General features: G+C 39.9%; 1 long non-coding RNA gene across 1 annotated transcript; it reads left to right on the top strand.

The window, feature by feature from the left end:
* Positions 1–4,057: 4,057 nt before the first annotated feature.
* Positions 4,058–19,458, top strand: LOC122238341. Its single transcript, XR_006217249.1, has 3 exons — positions 4,058–4,245; positions 14,927–15,100; positions 19,171–19,458. It is a non-coding gene; the product is annotated as an uncharacterized LOC122238341 (long non-coding RNA).
* Positions 19,459–22,145: the final 2,687 nt, after the last annotated feature.

Below are 22,145 nucleotides of genomic sequence, written 5' to 3'. Positions count from 1 at the left end.
TAATGAATGACTACAAGTGCTTTCTGGGGCTTTGTAAGTTATCATGGAAATTTGGATCTTATTTTCACCACAGTATGTTAAAATGGGATTCTCTTCTAGTGGTCTTATCCATACTTCTTAGTCCTTATGTGTAATATTGTTTTTTGTTTTTGTTTTTTTTAATGTTATCGTAACCCACTTTGGAGGCCCTGGTTGAAAGTCAGTCAGTTCTCTTTCTGGACCAGCCGATTAAGCCCACACTCCCGACCACCTCTTCTGTCGGGCTCTCACGCTCTGTGCCACTATCCGCCTGCCTTCATCACGTCAGGGGAGCAGACAGCTAGAGACAGCCTGTCCTGAACTCGTTACCCTGCCTCGTCCATCGCCTCCCTTGGAAACCACAATAAAGGTGGCTGTCCACTTGCTCCTTCTGCCTCGGAAGCTGCCTGGCTGCTTCCCCTGAGTGGCCCCGAATGGCTCGCTGTGTTCTCTCCAGGGAGGTGTGAGCGTAATAAAAATGTCAGGACACTTTCTCATTTTCCATTCTTGATCTGTGCCCGGTCTCACCGGACCTCACCCAGGCTAGTCTAGTTAGGATCTGACCGCAGCGGCCAGATTCCAGCTGATAGCATCAGCGCTTCAGTCAATGGCTGACCGGAATAGACGTGCAATGACCCTACCCCCTTCTCCCCAGATCCACGAGCCCTGAGGCTTGTTTCATGTGGGCTCTCGGGCTTTCCTGACAATATTAAGCTCCAGTTGTTCACACTCCTACCTAAATAGCCAGTGGGGGCGGGGAGGGGGGTGACTTGGTTGCTCAGTCGGTTAAGTGCCGGACTCTTGATTTCGGCTCAGGTCATGATCTCACAGTTTGTGAGTCTGAGCCCCATGTCGGACTCCATGCTGGTGGCGTGGAGCCTGCTTGGGATTCTCTCTCTCTCCCTCTCTCTGTGCCCCTCCCCTGCTCATGCTCTTGTGTTGTCTCTCTCAAAAATAAATAAACAAGCTTTAAAAAAATAGCCTTTTTTTTTTTTTTTTTTTTGGATAACTTCTCTCTTTTCTGTCTCCCAGTTTCCCATCCCTATTTTCTTTTGCCTCCCAAGTAAACTACTTGGACCTCACCCTAGTTTTCTGCAGCTGCCATAAAGATGACCCCAAGAGAAATTTATTCTCCCATAGTTCTGGAGGTCAGAAATGTGAAATGAAGTTGTTGATAGGGCCACGCTGCCTCTGATGGTTTTACGGGGGGCTTCAGTTCAGGGGAGCCTTGCTTACCTCTTCAGTGTCTGGGGCCTCTGGGTATTTTTTTAAGTTTGTTTGTTTATTTAGAGAGAGAGAGAGAGAAGATGGAGGCGGAGGAAGAGGGGGATGAGGAGGAGGGGGACGAGGAGGAGGGGGACGAGGAGGAGGGGGAGGAGAGAGAATCCCAAGCAGGCTCTGTTTTGTCAGCCTGGAGCCTGACGCAGGGCTCAATCTTATGAACCATGAGACCATGACCTGAGCCAAAATCAAGAGCTGGGCGTTTAACCCACTAAGCCACCCAGATGTCCCGGGGCCTCCAGGTATTATGTGGTTCATGGCAGAACACTTCTGATCTTTGCCTCCATCATCACATTACCTTCTCTTCTGGAGGAAATGTTCTGTCTCCCCCATCTCCCCCTTTTAGGGATGTTGTTGGATTTTGGGCCCAGCCTCATCCAGGATGATCTCATTTCAAGAGCCTTAACTTGCAACCCACAACCCACTAAGGCCCCGAGCCATTGTCTTAGGGTCTGCTTTTGGGGAAACCCAGCTGACAACTTCTCTGTATGCAAAAGATTGTTTTAGAGTAAGTAGGAATCCAAAATCGAGATGCTGGCATCCAAGCCCATCCTTTCTTTTCTCTCAGGAGGCTGCTCTCTGTACATGGAAATATTTTGTTTCTCAATTCAAACTTGGCTTCTATCCAATCAAAACGACTAAGAAAGCAAAATTTTATTCTTATCTTTGGATTTTTACAGTCCTTGGAACATTTCTACAGTGATGGGAGAAGCAAACCTCGTAATTCCCCAGAGAACTTGTTCATTGCTTCTCTTTTTCTTCCTCTTCCATATGATGCCCATTTCTTCTGCTGGAGGTGATGGCCATTATCTTTATCAAAGCAATTCACATCTCCACACTGTGCTCACTGATCCAATTTTCACAAAACATATGTATTGAAGCTCACTTATATTTGTAGGTTTCTTTTTCGGGGAGGGGGATGATACAGCTATCTAGGGTTTTGAATTGCAGACACCCTTAAATATCATCTGTCAGTTCCTTCATTTCTTAGATTAAAAATAAGTAAATAAAAACGATAGCATGAAGAAAAAACTAGGACCTCTCAATTGATAATTCTGCACAGTGCTATAGATGTAGACAATATTAAGTTTTGATTTGCTGCATCCATTTAAATGAATCTAAATTTAGAAAACACACGTGATTTCCCCAATGGAGACTGAGTGTGGTACTGAAAGTAAGTCCCCTTTCTTCACCAAAAACTGAAACCTTTGCTCTCAAGGAGTGACTTTTCCTAACCTGCATCGTAGAATTAACAAGTTCAGTCTAACCATTTTTTATGCATGGGGTCCTCTGCATTGCTTCCTGAATAGTGGGTACTTTTCTCTCTGCCAATAACCCAAAGTAGTCCTATGTAAAAATCTAGCCAAAGCAGCCAACAACTTTCTGTCCACTTCTCTCCAGAAGCTCTGAAGTTTGAAGGTCTGGCTAATATGAATTTTCTGGGTCTGAGAGAGAAAAGCTCTTACCAATTAAAGCCTTTATAGACAGGATTTTCTTCATAGATGCTTTGTCTGCTGATATGTTTCCTCTCTTTCTTCTGGTATTCCACTGTCCACAGGCAAATCTCTGCCAAATCTTTCAGTCTGATATAACCTTAGCACTCTCCTTGAGAACCCCTACCTCTCCTGTTCTAGAAGAGGTCTAATCCCTGTAGCTTTTTTTTGTGTGTGTGTGGCTCTGGAAGAGTCTAGCAAAGCTCAGGTCTGGGCTGACTTTTTATCAGTGTTTCCTTCTATTTGGTCATCTCAGACCCCCACAAGCTCAATGTGTGCAGATCAGGGGAGCCCGTACATTTCAACTCAGTATTTAGTCTCTCCAAGTGGCAGACTCCACTTTTACAATGTAGTTACTTATAAAAACAGCTCACGGAGATCAACAGTTTTTCTCAGGGACAGGACAATCTAATTACATATCGGAATGAGGTTTCTACGATTGGTAACCTTCTTTTTCCCCTCCCTTGAATTCTAGAGTTGAAAATCATTTGCCTTTTCCTTGTTCCTCTTAAGGTATGGCCAACATCTCTGATATACCAGTTTTGATTAAATTGTCTTGATTTGAGGTTTCATTTAAAAAATTTGGTTTAGACTCTCATACAAGGCAGGCAGCATCTAGCCTACCATATGCAAGCAGTGTTATGGGGTGAATCTCATGTTTTTATGATGAGTTATCACTACATCTTCCACCAGAAAAGCACACACACACACACACCTTCTTCCCCCAAATACCCTCCTGATCTGAGAATTCTAAGAGGTGTTCTGCAGGCTCCAGCAAGGTTGTCATATACTCAGAGATAAGGAAAGATACGATTAATTCGGGTGCTATGGCACCACCTAATCAAATGCCTACTTCATGCCCAGATCCCTTCTCCCAAAAGTTTCAGTAGTGTCCCCTGGACCCTGTTTGCTTTGCTGTTCGCTGCCTTTCCTGGCCAGTCTCAGATATGAAACTAGCCAGTCTCTCCTGGCCAGACTCCTACGGGCTGGAGTCTCCCTCACCAGGTCCATTGTGGATAGTAATTATTTCTACTCATCACCTTGGAGTCTGGAGCTGATCTTGTGTGCACACTGTATGCAATTCAACACTGTCTTGGGGCATCTCTCCACCTACTTGCTATTTTGAGCTTCCCAGGAATCCCCCACACTCCTCAACCAGATGGGAATACCTATAATGAGAAGCAAGTGTAAGTGTCTCACTGTGACATCACTTAGAAAGTTCAGGTCAGTTGGGGTACATGGTGCCACGGAGGAAGGGTGTGGACACAGGTGAAGGATGGGGCTGAAGTGGAGGTGCCAGACCAAGTGCTTGGGTACCAAGAAGGAAATTGGGACTTAACCCTCAGGGCATCGTGGCACCGGTGGAAATGCTTTAAGTAAGATACAGCACGACATCCTTGCCCAATATACCGAAGCATGTCTGAACTTGGAAATCCTAACCCGCTCCTTGTAGGTAGGTCACTTCTCCTTGGAAACAATGTCAATGAAGGTCTTACACAAACATCTCTAATCAGTATCAGACAAATACCAATCAGGTTCTTTGTGCGAGGGCTCTGTAGGGTGCTATTAAGATGATTGAAAACTGGACTGTGCATCGGACCAACACTAATCTTGCCTTGACCAATCACATCATGGTGGTCTTCACTGCTTCTCTCAGCTGTTAGCTCAGCAGAGCTGATCACCTGAAGAAAAAGAAGTATTGCAACTCAAACTGTGAAATCCCAGATTGGAATCACACCGTGTTTTATCTACGTCAAAAGCTGCTGGTAGTGATTAATGCTCATTTAGTTTTAGTCGTGCCTGAAGAACAGACACGGCCAGACATTTTGCCTATAATGTAAGTGAAAATACACCTCATAATTTAAAAGCTATTTTGGCATGCTGCACTAAACAGAGTGGAGGAGACACCTGAGAGACATCATTTCTATTCTAAGAAACAGAAGGAGGGTAACTAATTTTAAAATTGTTTTAAAATAATTGTATTTACATATTATTGCATATTATACACAGGTATTATATATATAATAAGCATATATATATAATATGCATATATATATGCATATATACATGCATGCCTTTTTTGAATCTCAAGTCCTCATCTATAAAATGAGGATTATGATGCTCAAATCAAATATTGGTTCTAAAGATGAATTAATTATATAAGTATTATGCTTACCACAAGGCCAGGCAGATAGGAAGAATGAAATCACAGTGAGTTTCCTGTTCAGAACACTTAAGCATCAAAGCCAAACACACAGAGATTTACACATGTGAAAAATTGAGAATACGTATTTTTCAATGATCGGTAGAGAAAAACCAAGAATCATGTGTGTTTTTCTAAGTGGAAGAGTCCAAATTTGTTAACAGTACATCACGGCATAAAAAATAATTCAGTTAATTTCTAGTCTTTCTCTGCTCTTACCATATGCATATTTTATACCATCTGTAAGTATCTAGAAACTTCTATTTCATTTTCTCAAAATTTTAATTCCAGTTATGATTAGGTCCAGGTCAAGAAACAATCATCTATCTTTTTTAAAAAAAAAATTAGATAAATACATTTCATGATATTTTAACTTATTTTCAGGTTTGCTTTTATTTTTGGAGTCTAAGTTGGTATACACAAATATTTAATATTCAGCGTTATAAATGATTTATTATTATTATCACATGGGCTATTACAGGGACTAAGGAGAACTTCAGATTGTTTTAAGCTCTTCCCCTCAAGAGATAGAGGTTCTTGTCCCCTCTCCTTGAACCTGAGTAGCCTCTGTGACTGCTTGACAAAGTGATGATAGCAGAAGGAATCTCGCTCCCTTTTTCAGGTGCAGGGCTTAAAAATCTAGCCCTGTCCACTTCCTCTACCCTAGAACACTGTCTCCAGGGACCCTGAACCACTGATCTACTAACTACCATAGATCTGCCACGTTAGAGAGGTCACTTACAGGTACTCCACGGGACAGTCACAGTTGAGCCTAGCCTTCCAGCCATCCCTATCAAGACACCAAACATGTGAGTGAAGTCTCCCCTTCAGTCTTCTACCCAGCCCATCCACCAGCTGAATACCATCAGTCACTTCCATCAATGGAGAAGAGTTGTCAGTTCAGCACCGCCAGCATTCCTGATCCCCCAAACTGTGGGATCTAATAAAGGGGGATTGTTTTAAGCCACTAATTTTTGCAGGTAATTTGTCACGTACCAACAGGTCTCCAGAACACTGAATTCACAGACAGGGAAATAGAGTGTGTTTCTTGCCCTAGTGGGTATGGTTAGTATGGACTCAGAGGATAGTTGCGAGCTCCAGTAAACTGTAATGGATGAAGAGACTTCAGAAGAAAACTATAATATTTTAAACAACTAAGATAATTTTATAAGTATTTGTTGATCTTACCCAAACCTGGGAATATTTCATGTTCCACGTTGATTTAAAAATCCAGTTCTTCTCTGGGCACCTGGGTGGCTCAGTCAATTACGCATCCAACTTTGGCTTAGGTCATGGTCTTGTGGTTCATGAGTTTGAGCCCTGCATTGGGCTCTGTGCTGACAGCTCAGAGCCTGGAGCCCATTTCTGATTCTGTGTTTCCCTCTCTCTCTGCCCCTCCTCTGTTCACAGTCTGTCTCTCTCTCCTTCAAAAATAAACATTAAAAAAATTAAAAATGCGGTTCTTCTCAAAAGTCATTTTATAGGAGGTTTTTATGGATATCTGATTCAGATGTCTGAAATTCACTTGTGAGACTATAGACGTGATATGTCAACATCAATTTTATTTAAGTTGTAAGGTATTTCTGAAATAAGTGTCGTTATAACAGGTCCAATCTAATACTGTTTTCTGGTATTACTGTGCTTCAGACATGAGTAACCAATGTTTTGTGGAACAGCAGCTACTATTTTTGATGCAGCTAAAATACTTCTTACACTTAGAAAATGAATATTAAAGGAGAATAAACAATATAGGAATTACGAATGGGGGCACCTGGCTGGTTAGTCAGTTAAGTGTCCAAATCACTGTCAGTCTGAATCACTGTCAGTGTGGGCTCAAGCTCCACATTGAGCTCTGCATGGGGTGTGGACCCTGCTTAAGTTTCTCTCTCTCTGCCCTTCCCTCCATCAAAAAAAAAAAAAAAAAAAGAATTACGAGTGAAGAATACAAGAATTACTTAGGTCTGGGGTACCTGGGTGGCTCAGTCAGTTAAGTGTCTGACTTTGGCTCTGGTCATGATCTCACAGTTTGTGAATTCGAGCCCCGTGTCAGGCTCTGTGCTGACAGCTCAGAGCCTGGATCCTGCTTCGGATTCTGTGTCTCCCTCTCTCTCTGCTCCTCCCCCGCTCACACTCTGTCTCTGTCTCTCAAAAAGTAAATAAATGTTTAAAAAAATTAATAAAAAAAGAATTACTTAGGTCTGCTGCGTGTTCAGAAACTTAGGGACACTTAAAAGCAGTTAAAATAAATGGCGAATGGAAGCGCCTGGGTGGTTCAGTCGGTTAAGCATCTGACTCTTGATTTCAGCTCAGGTCATGATCTCACGGGTTCATGAGATCAAGCCCTGCACGTCTGTGGTGACGGCTCAAAGCCTGCGTGGGGTTCTCTCTTTCTCCCTCCCTCTCTCTCTGCCACTCGCCCGCTCACGCTCTCTCTCAAAATAAATAAATAAACTTAAAAAATGGCAAATGGGCTCCTTGCTTGAAACCTCCTTGTTAATCACGTTCCCAGCTTCTGTTGATCATCCGTCCTTCTCTTTACATCTGCCAAGTGTTGGAGCATTGCATCTATTCTCAGGGCTATATCCATAAAACAGAAATTTGAACCATAAAATATACATTGGAAGAAACCCATTACATTTCCAATCCTGACCTTTTTGCTAAGTTTCAGACCCGTATTTTCAATTGCATAAAACTATGTCCACCTAGATAATCCTCTAATACCTCCAACCAAACATATCCAAATGAAAACAAAAGGGTTCATTATGTTCAACTGCATAATCATTCAAATATATCAAGCTAGAAACTCTAGAGTCACTTTTATCTCCCTTTTCCCTCATCCTATAGATAATTGAACTTCGTCCTGTGATTTCTATCTGTGAAACATTGCTTCTGTTCCGCCTCATGCCTATATTTCCACACAATTTAGATTCTCATCCTGTATTCCCTACATTTACACAATAATCTCTCATTTCTCTTTTAAGGAAAATTGCTTTGATATTTGTTGTTGAAAACACTGTCCAAGAGGAAGCAAAGTCGAGCGAGAAAAATGTTTTCTTTCAATGTAATGCCAGAAAAAGCTACGTCCCATCTGAGAAAATAGCACACGTCCTCCATTTTGAGAAATTTCCTGTGAAAATGTTTAAAGTAAAAATTTGTATTAAATTATAGCATAAGTACAGAAGTGTGCAACATTTTAAGCGTGAAATTCAGTAAATTTTCAAAAAGCGAACTCATTTGAGTAACCACCACACACACACAAAACATTCTAGAATTCTCCAAGACCCTGTCATGCTCCCTACCCTAAGGTAACTACTTATAAGACTTCTATACTATCAATTAATTTCACACAGGGTATGAACCCGTGACACTGAGATCAAGACCTAAGCTGAGATCAAGAGTTGGACACTTAACTGACTGAGCCACCCAGGCACCCCTAAAAGCTATTTCTTAACTCCTTGATCTTACTTGTGAATTTTCCTACTTCTCAAAATGTTCTTTTCTTCCATGCCTTGCAATTTTCTAGCAATAGTTTGAAACAAAACTCAGCTTCTATTATCTCTGTTAAATTTCCCCTGGCAAAGTAAATTGTGTTGCCTGAAGTGCATTGATGACACTTTTTCACGTCATCTATTAAATTCATTCATGTCACTGTTTCCTCTGCTAAACTGAACTCATCAAAGGCAAGGACTGCATTTCATTTGTCTTTGTACCAGTACCTAGTGCAATTCTCACAGCTAAGCAAGAGTTTAAGTATTACTTACTGACTGAATGATGTGCCCCAATATCTAATCCTAGTCAGTTCCTGTGCCAAGACACACAAAAATAAAGAACTCCAGATGCCCTTCAGGTTTTAGAGAGTCTCGGGGTTCTCTGGTATCCAAAATAAACTAAGAGTGCTGACAACAAATACGCTTTAAATCCCACCTTTGAAAAAACATCTGAAAAAATTATTGCTGTGTTTCTAAGCCTCTTATAGTTTAGGTTAGCAACACTTGGTGTGTTTTCCATAGACCAATGTTGTCAGAGTCATGTGCAGTGATAGATCAGGCTCCCTCACCGGGGCCTGAACCCAGTCCTTCTGAATTAGACAAAAGGGGACTGGGAGTTTGAATTTCTGACAAGTGTCCAAGATGATACTTATGGGCATTAATGTTTGAGATTTATGGACCCAGAAATGGCCTTTTGGTCTTCTTTCTTTCTTTCTTTCTTTCTTTCTTTCTTTCTTTCTTTCTTTCTTTCTTTCTTTCATAGCTGAAATATGGTCCCTGCCCTTAAGGAGCTTATATTCTGGGTTTTTTTTTTATGTTTATTTATCTATTTTGAGAGAGAGAGAGAGCATGTACATGTGCATGAGTGGGGCAGGGGCAGAGAGAGAGGGTGAGAGAGAATCCCAAGCAGGCTCTGCACAGTCATCACAGAGCCTGACTTGGGGCTTGATCTCACAAACCATGAGATCATGACCTGAGCCAAAATTAAGAGTTGTACACTTAACCGACTGAGCCACTCAGGTGCACCTTTGGTCATTCTTTCAAATGGCAGCCTCATCTTTGGGCAGAGATGTTATCTAGTGGGGATTATGGCTTTAGAATCTCTTCCTGACTTCCATTCCCTCTGAGAGGATCTCAAGTCATCTGAAGGTAAGATTCCAGAATTAGAACAGTCTGAAAGCTTTAGCAGCAGGCAGTTTCCATTGAAAACAGAGCATATATAAGACTGTATAAGAGATCAGGATAAGGGGAGACATGAAGGAAAGTATGTTTCTATTATTGTTGTGAAAATTCTCCATATTGGATATCAACCTAGGGCCAAAGGGGGATGGCTCTTTCCTTCTTGTTCATCCTGCTTTAAGCATTATGTTTTCACCTGTGGTGTCATGGGAATGTTCCAGAAATTGACATTGATGGCTATATTTCTATTGCAAGCGAAGTTGAAGACCAGTCTCTGAAGGTCATGGCTGGCCATTTGCAGTGGCCCATATGAAAGAGGAAGCAGTTAAGTGTAGTTCTTCCCATTCAGGGAACAGTGGCCATCTGAATTCTGTGACATACTGAGGTATAGAAACCTTTGTCTCATATATTTTTTTCCAAACCTAGAGTGGGAAAACCCATTTCTTGCCCTCATTCTGCCTCAACAACGTGAGCCACTCTATTATGCCCCAGAGCTTTGTAATTAGAAAGGCCCCTTGGCATGCCCAATGAGTTAATGGCAGAGGTCAGTCTGTGATGCTGAAATGCTGATCTGTAGGAAAATGGTGAGCGCTCAGCTGACTTACACATAAACAAAATCAGAAAAAAGTAAAACCCCTCCATAACCCTGAGTAGAATGCAAAACAGAAGAATATTTCAGCCTCACTTACTTTTGATGAGATGCTGTTTTATTTCTTCATTGTAAATATCTCTCTATGTCCTTTTTAGCTTCCTGAAGTTTGGTTGCTCATAGATGGATATATAGCAGCAAAGAAGGAGAAAATTGCTGAATTTGGAACCACAGAGTTGCTCAAATTATTGGGAGAATGTAGTCCCTGGGACATATGCTGAGACAGTAAGGGCTGATCCATTTCCAGATGGAGCTCTCACACCAAAACCACAGAAGGACTGTGAATTTGATTTCACAACTAACAAAGCCTCATTTCAAATCCAGATGCCTAAGGATTCTGTTCCAAAACAGATTTACAAGAGGGCCAACAAAGACCATGCAATAAAATGTTTTCCAGGCAAAGACCATGTAGGAAGATGCATAAAAATTCCTGCTACTAAAGACTACTCATTATTATCAAGTCAAATTACTCCATGACACGAGAGCAATGCTTCCATTGCTAGTTGAAGAAATATACTGAGAAAAACAATGACAGTTCTTTACAGACAGGTGATATCAAGGTGCCAAGAAAAGATGCAGCTTTCTTGAAAGTCCTCTCATGTTCTGGGTATGATTGAGCTTGGTGATAGCCTAGCAATGTAGCCTGCATACTTCCCTATATATTAAAAAGATCCCCCTGGGACTGGCAGACGTTAAAGAGTGGTGAGCATGAAGGCTAGAAGTTTACCTAAAGCAACTGTATAGCTTAAAATTCCTAGAACGTAATATGTCTGTAAGGGTGAGAGACCCTAATGCTCATGAAATCATGAATTGCCTAAGGCCAATTCCGGACAAAATTTGCTCACGTGGAATGATATTAATATTTGCTCACAGTAGACTCTTAGTTCTCAAAATATTGTGAAAGCAAATATGTCAGAGGCACTGGAGGCAATTCTCTGATCACTGACACAGTATTCATCTTAGCAAAGGTATGATAGAATTTGAAATTAATTTGTTAATTCCATATGTGAAACAAAGATGAGGAGTCTAATATGAGTCCCAGCTGCAGTCAGTTGGAATATAAAGCTGCATAATGGATCATTTGATGCCTAATGTACATCATAATCATTACTCACTGGCATGGTGTATGCAGTGGTTCTCAACCCCGGTGGCACATGCTGGGAAGCTTTAAAAATTACAGACCCCTCCTCCACCCCATATTCTTATTTGAAGGTCTGGAGTGTGCCTTGTCCCCCAGCATTGCTTTAAAGCTTCCCCAGCGTATTCTAATGGACTGCAGGGGTTTCAGACCACTAAACCCTTGGCCTAGGTCATTATTTCTCAACTTTAGCTACTCATTAAAATTACCTGAGAAACTTTTTAAAAATCCCAATGTAGCCTAGAACCCATTCCAGACCCATGAAATCAGAAGGCGGGGGCACTTCGGGTATAGATATCTTTTAAAGTTTGCCTACATCATTCTATTTTGCAACCAGGATTGAGGGCTAGCTCCCTCACAAGACAGGTTAAACACATTTTAGAAGCTTTCTAATTTCAAAGCTATATGGTAAGCTCTATCTTGTAAAAAGAGCCTTTCTTGCTTTTCAGGAATCTAATAATTAATGAATATCACATACATGTATACACATATATGTATGAAGATATATGTATAAAATACATCTTTATCATGGGTTGGAATATGGAGGATATAAAAGAAAAAGGCATGTCTTGCCTTCAAGAAGTAGTGAAAGGATTACATTGAACTTGCATGTTTCAATCAGAATTCCAATATCACAAAAATATTGGCAGAAAAGCCACTGGAGCTTTTTTTTTTTTTTTGTAATTCATAAAACTGGGACAGATGATTCTTGTCTCAGGTTCTGTGAGTAGAAAATTTCTCCTCCAGGAGATACTGTCATTCAGCTGTTCAAATCCTAACGTGCTTAAAAAACGCTGATGTGCTAGATGTTCTTTCCTTTCCAAAGGAGTTGGTTATGAAACATCTAAAAATGAAGCTTGAAACAAAAGAGAGAGTTAACTTATAATTGCTCTGTTGAAGCATTTTGTGCAAATCTTGGCAGTTTGGTGACTCCATTTGAAAATCTCAAAATTTGAAAGTCAGCAATTCTCAGGTGTGGGGAATTATTATGTTCAAGGACTGTCACTGTATTTGCAAATGCCAGGTAGGTTTTGAACCAATGAAAGAATGAATAAAAGACCTTTCATTTATATTGTTTGTACCAAACATGTCACTAGGTGCTTTAAAACAATTATATGTATACACACACACACACACACACACACACACACACACACACACACACATATATATATAATTTGAGAGAGAGAGAGTGAGCAAGGGAGAGGGGCAGAGAGAGAGAGAGAGAGAGAGAGAGAGAGAGAGTCTCAAGAAGGCTACACACTCAGTGCAGAGCCCGATGTGGGGCTCAATCCCATGACCCTGGGATCGTGACCTGAGCCGAAATCAAGAGTCAGACTCTCAACCAGCAGAGCCACACAGGCGCGCCACTAGGTGATTTTACAATCTTTTCTCCTATGATATAATACTGATGACATTTCTATGATTCCATAATGTATCATACATGTCTAAAAAATGATAAAACAGATGCTCCTGGAAGTTAAGGAACTTTCTCAAAGCAGAGCTACAAGGTATCACAAAGTACTGGTCTTATCTCAGGTCACTTGCTGCTTGAAGGGCCAATTTTCATCAATACCTCCAAAAAAATTTTTTCTCAGTGAGAAATAAAATTCTTATTTCCTCCCTCTCTACATAGGCAACAATTGGTAATGGCCTTCTATACTTTGGTTCAATTGGTTGTTAATGCACAACATGGTGTTCGTTAGCCAGGACTCAAGGGACTGTGAACTTCCGCTAGGACTGATTATTTTACTGTTCTAGTTTCTGTTGAATCTTCCTAATCTCTGCCTTAGTAGGTACAGGATGGGAAATAAGACAGATTTCTGCTTTGGTGAGTTAATGCCTTCTGAGAATTACCATCATTGGGAAAATCAGGTGCCATTGTAAAATACTATAGAATAGAAAAAGGTCAATGTTTAGGGGTCATTTACTAGTTCTTTCTAAAAGCAGTGCTCAGAAATAAAAAGTTGATCTAGGCATCAAATAAGTGGGTGGTGTTGCATCGAGGACAGAAGCCAAAGTTAATTTGTTTGTTTAATTTTCTATTTCCTTAGTGCACAGTCACATGCCTTCCATGTAGCAGGCATATGGCAAAGGTATATGGCAATGAACGATGAAGATTTGAATGTTTATAACATTGCCTGCCTACATCACCTCTGTTTCTCTATTCTATTTTTTATTTTAATCTCAGATATAGATATAGATAGATAGATGCATATGTACAGAAATGCAACATTATGGAGGGGAAGAAAAAGTTCTTGTTCTTGTTGAAGTCTGTTACCATGGAGAAAAATCTTTGTTCTGATGGGGCTTATATCAGAGATTTTAAAGGAAGTCTTTCTAAGTTTGAGCAAAGGATAAAGGCGATCACCTGAGAATAGCTATGCAATTCTGGCAAAGTCTCTTCTGCTGATCCTTGTCCATCCATACCACATTACTTTCCTATTGCTGCTGTAACAAACTATCAACAAACTGTGGTGTCCATAACACAAATTTATTATCCTACAGTCTGTGGGTCAGAAGTCCAAGATGGGGCTCACTGGGCTAAAATCAAGGTGTTTCCAGGGCTTTATTCTTTTTTGGAGGCTTCAGTGTAAAAATCTGTTTCCTTGCTTTTTCCAGCTTCTAGAGAATGTCATTCTTTGGCTGCTGTTCTTTCCTCCATCTTCACAGACAGCAGCGTTACATCTCCCTGCCCCACTTTCCATGGCTACATTTCTCTCTGACCACAGTCAGGAGGGGTAGAGGTTACATTGGGTCTGTCTGAATAATTCAGAATAATCTCTGCATCTCAGGGTCCTTAACTTAATCACACCCACAAAGGGGTAACATATCCTTAGGTTCCAGGAATTAGGATGTGGTTGTATGTGTGTGTGTGTTGGGGGGTGGTGCGGGGGGCAATATTTTGCCTAACACACCCACTCCCGATCCTGTGCCCTCTCTCCTCTCTTTTCAAATCTTTTAAAATTTGCTGTGATGCCATGAGGAAGACTAGATGTTTGCTGCAGCCAAGAGTGGGATTACTGGTAAAATGAATTCCTAAGTATCTCCTTAGTGATCTACACTTTGGGAACTGTGGGAAAGTTTGAAGAGTGAAAAGTCCCAGAGTCCCAAAGACTCTGTTGTAACTACCAAGTAGTTGTAATTGTAGTTGTAACTACCAAGTGGAGAGGAGAAAAGTGGAAGGGATGATCAAAGAGCTTCTGAGCAATAGACATGGGTCACGTGGCTCCCAGAAAGGAAGGAGCAGGAGAAAAACCTTCCCTGATCTATCCTCTGAAGACAGGGGATAGATCTGCCCCCTAATTTTGAGGCTGCATGGAGAGAGTAGCCCACTCTCCTTTGCAATGGTGGGATATCATCCCACGGTGGTCCTCAATGCTTCAGATACTTGACAAGACTTATCCCTCCAAAATGAGAGTGAAGTCTAAGGAGATTCGGAGTAAACAGAAACCACACCTCTCTTTTCTCCCCCAGGTTAATCTTCTTCCCAAGCCGCATTTGTAAAATTACAAGGACCTACTTACGGCTCTGCAGTGATGGCCAATAAAGCAGACCTGCATTCAGAGAGAGAGAGAGAGAGAGAGAGAGAGACAGAGACAGAGACAGAGAGAGAGAGAAGGAGGAGGAATTGAATTAAATGAACATGCAGTAAGTCCCTACTATGTCTTAGACTCTCCATATATTTTATTTCTTCTAAGTTCTTGTATTTTTTATGAGTCAAATATTGAAAAATCTCTGCTTTATAGGGTAGAAGCCTCAGGTTGGCCAACATATTTGAGCAGCAGCAGTGAGAGATTTGAATCTAATTTCTATGTCTTGAAAGCCCTGTTCTGTCCTCTGCCAGACACTAGGCAGCAAAGTATGCATTTGCTGAACATTTATAATATAGACTGACATTCAGGTAGGCAACAATGAATAGTTACTCACTCTTCTTAACACTGCTTTTCTTAGCATTTTAGAACAGTATTTGGACATAGAACATACTCAGTAAATGGTAGCTGTGGTTATTTATAGTATTGATCAAAATTACAATGAAAACCATCCTTACTGCTCATTAGAAAAGCAGCTGCAGTATATTTACTTTAACCTCTTTTTTATTCAGCTTATTCAGTGGTGCAACTATTAAGGGCTGGGGATTAGTCTTGAAGGGAGCACAAATTTCAAAGGATATGATTTTGGACCTCAAGAACTAGATGGTATATCTGAGGATTACACAATGTAAAAAGTAGCTAGAAGAAAGGTAAAATATGATAAATGTCATAAGGGTCATGGTACAAGGAGCTATCGTAATATCTCACCAAGACATTCAGAATAGATGTTCATTTAATAGTATTTGCTTGATTATAGGCTATGACATATTTGCATGATTTGGTAAAAATACCAATAAAGATATGGAAATAGTCACAGGCAGAAGCTAGAGTAGACAGAAACAGACAGCTGATTAATGAGATTTCCTGGTGTTCTCATTGCCCATATGTTGGAATGAGTCATCATAATTAGTGACAATCAGGAGAGAAAATTTCAGATCACTGTAATCTTTCTGAGCCTAGTCAGTTTCCTAAACTAAGATCACTTTGCAAAGGTAAATTTTATATAGTAGATGGATTGTAAAAATGGCTCTAAACGTCCACTTATCTTTATATCCCTTTGCTATATATGTGACTTGCATCTCTTCCTATCAAGATATGGGCTCTATTTCTCCAATCCTTGGTATAGGCTGATGCTGTGGCTTGTTTTGACCAAAAGAATGCGGCAGAAGTCTGTTCATGTCCAAGAAGCCTTAAAGAACTCCATTTGCTTTCTTGGAAAACTGCCACCCCATGACATCAAACACAGACCACATGGAAAAAGTTGAATCAGTCCAGGTGTTTCAGATGAAGGCCAAGATATGTGAGAGCATCCAACCAAGAGCAAGAAAGAGGACTCTCAGACCAGCAGATGAACACAGGCCACTGATAGAACCACAGCAAGCTCAGTCAGACCAGTAGCACTGATTAATCGACCCACAGACTCATGAAAAAAAAAAATGGTTGTTATTTTAAGCCACTAAAATACTGGGATGGATTGTTACACAGCAATAACTAACTGAGGCAACATATATAATATTCAACTTTTTTTTTTCATGAGCAAACGGTATGGGTGATAGAGGGTAACCTCTGCTTCTCTAAACACAAAAGTAATGGTGTGGGCCCGAAAAAAATGTACAGTCTATTGAATATCTTCCATTAGACAAAGATGTAGTAAACTTGGGGGTAAGCAGTACTTTCTGGTATGTAAAGGTAATCTTTCTCTCTTATGAACAAAGAAATTTTTGGAGAAATAATCACACACTATGTCTCTGAAAAGGGAAGTCAGAATTCTGCCTCCAGCCATGATGTATGAACAGATTTATCCTTATACCATAAAAATCTATAAAAGCTGAACAAAGCTAGAAAAAAAATGGGCAAAATATATAAAGCAACTATTTCAGACATTAGACAAAAAATAAAGCAGGCAGCAAAGGCAGGGTGGTGACCCTGAGAGAAGGAAGCAAACAAGGCAAGCACTATGATCATCCCAGGTTTCTGCCTGAAGTTGCTTTCTAGACCATAAGACAGAGGGCATCCTAACATAAAGAGGGTTACCTTGAGGTCATTCTGAACCTGTTGTAACTGCATTTAAAAACAAGTTTTGAAAGTATCGAGCTGACCTGCAAGTTACCTAACTTCCTGCCACAACAAAGTCCAAAGCTCTTTATGGGAAAACAACAAAATCTAGCATTAAATCTTGTGAAATGCCATATCCAGCATCTAATGGAAACTATCACACATGTGAGAAAGCAGGAAAATAAGACTTGTAACAAAGAGAAAAACCAATAAATAGAGACACACATATCACACAGATTATGGAATTAGTAGACAGAGAATTTAAAACAGCCTCTATGAATCTGCTCAAGTATTTCAAGAACGACATGAGCAAAATAGGAGGTGATGAAAAAGTCTAAAAACTGTAGACTTGAAAAATAAATATATACATTTGGTACATCACTCAACTGTATTAAAAGTAGATAAGACACTGCAGAAGAAAAATTATTGAATTGAAAATGTAGCACCAGAAACTATCTAAACTGACATGAAGAATAAAGAAGACTAAAATAATAAAAAATAAAAAAGTCTCAAATGATCTGTAATTGAGTATAATTAGAAACAGGAAGGAGAGGGAGGAAATACAACTATACTGTTTTATGACTCTTGCTTTATTCCTGAAGGGGTCTATTACTTGAAGGTAGGCTTTTGTAAGTTAAAAATGCAAATTGTTTTTAAAAATGTCATGGGAAAAATAAACTGCCATTAGTATAGATAAAGTGTTATAGTAAAAATATCCAATTAATCCAAAACAAAACAGGAAAAGTAAAAAGGAACAGAGACAAAATGAAATAAAGAGACAAAAGCTATCAAGATGGTTGATATAATCCCCAAATTGTAGACAACTACACTGAATGTAAGCAATTTAAACATTCTACTTGAAAAGCATGGTCTGTCAGGCTAGATTATAAAGTAAGACAGCTGTATGCTGCCTATAAGAAAAAGACTTTAAAGATAAAGACATAAATAACTTAAAAGTAAAAGGATGGGAAACAATATAATGTGCCACTACGGATCAAGAGAAAACTATAATGGCTATATTAACACTAACCAAAGTACACATCTGGTAAAGAAATATTAGCAAAAATAGAAGGGAACATTTTACCAAGGAGTCGGTTTATCAGGATAATATAACAAACCTCAAATGTTCATGTACCTAATACCAGAGCTTCAAAAATACATGAAGAGAAGTCTGACCCAACTGAAATCAGCAATAGACAAACTCTCTGTTATGGCTGGATATTTCAGCCATCCTTTTTCAGTAGTTAATATCATGAGTCATCATAAAATCAGTAGAATACAGAAATCTTATAAAATACAATCACCAGCTTCACTGAATTAGCATTGTTGATGGGAATATTAAATGTTTCAACCACTTTGGAAAACAACTTGGGATTTTCTTATCAAGTTAAACATACCCTTAATATATAACCCTACAATTCCACTGGTAGGCATTTTCCTGAGACACTGAGAGACATATATCCACCCAAAGACGAGTACATGAATGTTCTTAGAAGTTTTATTAACTATAGCCCCAAACTGGCAAATGAATGAACAATCTGTGGTGAAGTCATATGATAGAAAGCTACTCAGAATAAAGAGCAAGATCTATACAACACGCTGGTTTAATTTTAAAAGCTTCATGCTGCACAAAAGAAACCAGACCTAAAAGAGTTCATATGGTTTGCTTCTGTTCAGATGAAATCCCAGAAAATTAAAATTACAGAATGCAGGTAAATATTTTCCTTGAGATTAAGGAAGGATGAGGGGCCCTAATGCAAAGGGACATAAGGAAATTTGGGGGTTTTATGGGAATGTTCTGTACCTTGATTGTGGAGGTAGTTACACAGGTGTATACACTTGTCAAATTCCATTGAACTATGTATTTAAAATAGGTGTGGTTTGCTGCATGGGAATCACACCGTAACAAAATTGATTTCAAAAATGATGTCAGTTTCTCATCCCATTCCTAATGCCCATTTAGATGAATATTACATATACCCAGTATATTCGTTAGGAAAGAAGTCTTTAAGGAAGAGCATTCTATGGAATTAATGTCTAAGTGAATTTATGTCTTCAAATTTTTAATTACAGTTGATGCAGCCTTCCTCTTTTCTGAAATAGGAACGTGAACACAAATGAGTTTCAACCAGAAGGAAAATCCACAGCCATCACAAGTTCCCTCTCTCGATGGGACATGTATGAAACACCCACGTACAAATGGACTACTTACACTTTTGTTATTCCTGAATGTCAGACGCGTGGAGTTTTGTGGTTAGCTAGATATCTCAGCTACATGGAGAAGCGAGCACTAACCCAGTGCTTTATAATTCTTTTTGTCCATAGTGAACACAAAGAATAAAGAAATACAACTAAGGATAATTAATTAAGTGATGCTTTTAGCTGGGTTTGGAAATAGGGGAGAAGGAAAACATTTGAGTAAAGAGGAGAGAATGCAACTAGATTTAGACACATTGAGTTTGAGGTGCCTATAAAAATCTCCAGTTTGAGATATCCAGTAAGCAGATGGTAATGCAAGCTTGGGGCTTTAAGGAAAGTCATAGGTGCTAGGGATACAGATGTGGAAGGGAGATTGGGGGAAGGAAAGAGGAGAGGAGGGGAGGGGTGGGAAAAGAAGAGAGATGAGGAAAGAGAAAAGAAACAGTTAATATCTATTAGGGAGTTGTCTTTCAAGAAGTTGCATGATTAAGGGGAAGACAAGGAAAGAAAAGAAAAGGAGAGGAGAGGAGAGGAAAGGAGAAGAGAGGGGAGGGGAGGGGAGGAAAGGGACAAGAGACTTAAGGGACCTAGCTAGGAATTAAATATAGCAGAATATATTTCTCTGATTCTCTACATCAACTGGATGCCCAAAATTCGATTTTATTTTGACACAACCTGGAGTTGGCATCAGACTCCACACGTTTAAAGGCTCAGTCCCACAAGACTGCCTCTAGCTACCTACACTTCTGCCCAAGTTGGCTATGAATTCCAGAGTTCCCATGACCTCTTCATCCCTTCAGGCTTGATAATTTACTAGAATGCCTCACAAAACTCAGGAAAACACTACTTACACTTGCCAAATTATTCCCAAGAATTCAACTCAGGAATAGTCAAAGGCAAGAGATGCATAGGGCAAGTTATGGGGGTGGGGTGGGGGAGGGTAGAGCTCCCATGCCCTCTTTGGGCATGCCACCCTCCCAGCATGTCCACATCCACATGTTCATCAATCCAGAAGCTCTTCAAATCTCACCGTTCAAGAGATTTTATAACCCAGTCTCTAGTCCCGCTCTTCTCCCCAAAGGTTGGGATGGGGTGAACTTGAGAATTCCCACCCTCTAATGACCATTTGGTCTTACTGGGGATCAGCCCCCATCCTGAGGCTATTTAGGGGGCCCCATCCTGAGTCACCTCAACAGCAAAGGCTCTGGTGTGTTCCAGAGGGTCTTGGTTTGAATAACAAAAGACACTCCTATCAGGAAATTCCAAGGATTCTGGGAGTTCTGTGCCAGAAAAACAAGTCAAAGGCCAACTTTTTTATTTTATTTTATTTTATTTTTATTTTTATTTTATTTTATTTTATTTTATTTTATTTTATTTTATTTTATTTTATTTTATTTTATTTTATTTTATTTTATTTTATTTTATTTATTAAGTATACAACAATGTCTATCAGCCCAAGGCATAGACACCAGCAAAGAGAATGAGGTATATGATAGGACAGGAAAAATTGGATTTGTGTCATCTCCATGGAGATAGAAATGTGTTAAAGAGCACAACCCAAGAGATTTTGAAAAGAACATAGAGACACATAGCTTTGGGGAACACAGAAGAGAAAGAGATCTGACTGGATTCATATCTATCTATCTATCTATCTATCTATCTATCTATCTATAAGCCAACTATCTACACACACACACACACACACACACACACACACACACACACACACACTTGAAGTTTGATAACAAAAAAGTTAAGGAAGGGCCTGAGAAAACTGGAAAGCCGAGAGAACAGGCAAACTGAGCCAAGTCAAGTCAAGGTTTACTATACAGCTTCAAGTGTTCTACAAAGTTGAAAGTCATAGATTGATAGGGTCCCCACTCTATAACATTATACATATACCACAGAAATATTGATAATTCAGAAATAAGAGCAGAGAAAATCAATGTTTGACTAATGGTTTGTTCAGCATTTTATTTTGGATGCACTCCAATGCCAATGGAAGAGGAAATTTTCATGTGGCATTTTTGTGTTTGAAACTTTTCAAATATTTACTGATAGGGATTCTGAAAATCATAAAGCAAGGCTTCAAATTTAGAAGACTTGGCAAAAACCTCTAGGTCAAAAGCAAGGAATGTATTAGTTCCCTTTATCTGCAGGGAATATGTTTCAAAACCCGCAGTGGATGCCTGAAACCTCAGGTAGTTGCAAACCCTATATACACTATGTTTTTCCTCTATGTATATACATATGATAGTGTTTGATTTATAAATTAGACTCGGTAAGAGATTAACAATAATAACAGAACAATTATAACCACGTACTGTAACAAAAGTTATGTGAATATGGCATCTCTCTCAAAATACCTTATTGTACTGTACTCACCCTTCTACGTGTGATGATGTGAGATGATAAACTGCCTACGTATTGGGGCACCTGAGTGGCTCAGTTGGTTAAATGTCCACCTTCGACTCAGGTCATGATCTTGCACTTTGTGAGTTCGAGCCCCCATGTCGGGCTCTGTGCAGACAGCTCAGAGCCTGGAGCCTGCTTTGGATTCTGTATCTCCCTCTCCTCCGCTTCTCTACTCACATTCTGTCTCTCTGTCTCTCAGAAATGAATAAATGTTAAAAAAAAAATTAAAAATAAAACGCCTAGGTATGAGATGCAGTGAGGTGAATGACGCAGACACTGTGACGCAGCATAGACTGCCTTTCTGATGATTCGTTAGAAGGACACTCATCTGCTTCCGACCTGTGGCCAACTGAACCTACGAGAAGCAAAACCGTGGATAAAGGGGACTACAGAATTAGCTAGGGAAGGCCACGAGGCTGCAAGTATGGATGGAC

Source organism: Panthera tigris, chromosome B2 (genome assembly GCF_018350195.1).
Source record: "Panthera tigris isolate Pti1 chromosome B2, P.tigris_Pti1_mat1.1, whole genome shotgun sequence".
NCBI lineage: Eukaryota > Metazoa > Chordata > Mammalia > Carnivora > Felidae > Panthera > Panthera tigris.
The sequence above is the reverse complement of the archived record's forward strand: the minus strand, read 5'-3'. Positions and strand labels throughout refer to the sequence as shown.